The following is a 2,500-nucleotide window of genomic DNA, read 5'->3' as shown; positions in this document are numbered from 1 at the left end:
ACACACACACACACACACACACACACACATATACAAACATATATATATATATATATATATATATATATATATATATATTAATCTGTGGTCTTTATTCATATACGTATTCATTTATCATTTACTTACTTATGCATCTTTATATCTATTTATATATCCATCCATCACTCCATCAATCTCTCTATATATCTATCAATCCATCTATCTATCTCTCTGCCCATTTATCTACCTATCTATCCATCTAGCCACTCATCCATCCATCCACCATTCCATCTACCTATCTATCTATCTACCAATCTTTCGATTCAATCCCACATTCATCTCTCCAAAATGTATCTTTTCTTCCGCGCTCATTAGTTAAGAAATAAAGATAAGACAAAAAAATAGCGGCGTTTTCCCAAGGCCTTCCTCCGGCTGGTCGATAGATAATTCCGTGCAGTAAAATTCCCTCAGAGAAACATTGGGTTTCCGGGAGAGCGCGAGAGAAAAATCTTAGCTCGGATGACCCTGGAATGTTTCATATAACCCGAAATGGCCTGAGGGTCGCGATGGCAAGGGAGGAGGAGGAGAAGAAAAAGAAGAAGAAGAGAGAAGGTAGAAGGAGAAGGAATAAAAAGAGATGGAGAAGAGGAAGAAGAGGAAAAAAGATGGATATGGAGTAGGAGGTGAGCGTGTTCAAAAAGAAGATGAAGAAGGAAGTAGAAAAGATGGAGAAGAAAGAAGAAGAAGGAGACTGAGTTGATGATGATGAAAAATAATAAGAAGTGGAAGAAGAAAATTTAAGAAAAAAAGGAAATTGAAATTGAGAAAAAAAAGTGTCGGTAACAATAAAAGAAGAAGAAGAAGAAGAAGAAATATGATAACAAGAGAACAGCAAAGTTACCATATTATTACCATCCATCTATCTATCTGTCTGTCTGTCCGTCTGTCTATTTATCTAATTTATGTAACTAGATGTAATTCTGTCTTTTATCTGAAACAGTTTCAGAATTTAAAAGTATTTAAGCTTCGATATTGCTTCCGCCTTTTCACGATTTTTTTTTTTTTTTTTTTTTACGATTTACTGAAATAATCTCAGAACAAACAACTCAGAGGAACGTGACTGTTATGAGAGAATATTTATGTACTTGAACATTTGTTTGCCTGTATGTTTTTGTTTTGTTTTTTTGTTTTTTCGTACTTTGAAATCTAGCAAAAACTTATCTTACGATTTATGATGACGTAAGGGTAAAATTATTAACGAGTATTGATATGCAAATCAGCGTCAGGGAAACATTCAATATGTTATCGAATTCGTTCCATAAACATGCATTTTCATCAGAAGCATTAGAACTGAACAACAAATTACATTCATAACGAAATAACTTTTTTTTCCCATTGTTCGCGCTTAACGAGCAAAGGCATAAAAAAGAAAAAAAGAAAAAGAAAAAAAAGAAAGAAGAAAAAAAAAAAAGCTTCTGCAGCAAGGGCGTACAAAAAAAAAAAAAAAAAAAAAAAAAGAGAGAGAGAGAGAGAGAGAGTAAAAAAGTGTCACTACAGTAAAGTCATAAAAAAGGGGGGAAATGAATAAACGGAAAAATACACTACAGTAAATTCGCAAAATAAACGCCCCTCCCCCCCCCCCCCCCTATCTCCCCCCCCCCCCCCATCCCTCCGTAAAAACAACAAAAGACGGCCGTATCTGAAGAGCAAAATGAAAATAATTCCAGCTACAGAATCCGTAAGCGAAAACCGAAAAGCCTCCAAGGGCCTCCGGGCGAGAGGGACTTTCTCCCAAAAACAAAGGGAGAGAAGCAGGAGAGGGAGCGAGAGAGACGATGGGAGAGAGAAAGAGATAGAAAGAGAATGGGGGAAGGAGGAGGAGAAGGAGAGGGGACAAGGAGAGAGAGGAGGGGAAGGAACGGGAGAGAGGTTGAGAAAGAGAGAGAGAAAGAGAGAGAGAGAGAGAGAGAGAGAGAGAGAGAGAGAGAGAGAGAGAGAGAGCGGGGGAGGAGGTGAAGGAAAGGGGACAATGAAAGAGAAAGGAGGAGAGGGGACAGTAAGAGAGAGAGGAGGAGGGATAGGACCGAGAAAGAAGTTGGGAGAAAGATAGGGAACAGGGGAGGAGGTGAAAAGGGGAGAGAGGAGGAAGGGAGAATGAAAGAGAGAGAGAGACAGAGAAAGGGAGGTGAGGAGGGGAAAAGGAGAGGGAGGGAGAGACAGGGAGAAACAAAGGGGAGATGGAGAGAAAGCGAGAGCGAGAGGAAGAAAGAGAAAGAGAAAGAGAGAGAGAGAGAGAGAGAGAGAGAGAGAGAGAGAGAGAGAGAGAGAGAGAGAGAGAGAGAGAGAGAGAGAGAGAGAGACAGACAGACAGACAGAAATAGAGACAGAGACAGAGATTGGGAAAGAAACATAGAAAGAAAGAAACAGTCAAGCAAACAATGAGACAAGCAAACAAACAAACAAAGACAGAGCGAAACAAATGGAGAAAAAAATAACGGCAGTCAAACAAAAGCAAAAAAAA

General features: G+C 39.0%; 1 protein-coding gene across 4 annotated transcripts in view; it reads left to right on the top strand.

The window, feature by feature from the left end:
• LOC125039406 overlaps positions 1–2,500 on the top strand; it is a 471,503-nt gene that overhangs the window by 349,037 nt on the left and 119,966 nt on the right. The gene's annotated exons all lie outside the window — the stretch shown is intronic.

The sequence above is a fragment of the Penaeus chinensis genome, chromosome 27 (assembly GCF_019202785.1).
Source record: "Penaeus chinensis breed Huanghai No. 1 chromosome 27, ASM1920278v2, whole genome shotgun sequence".
NCBI lineage: Eukaryota > Metazoa > Arthropoda > Malacostraca > Decapoda > Penaeidae > Penaeus > Penaeus chinensis.
This window is presented reverse-complemented; position numbering and strand designations above follow the sequence as displayed.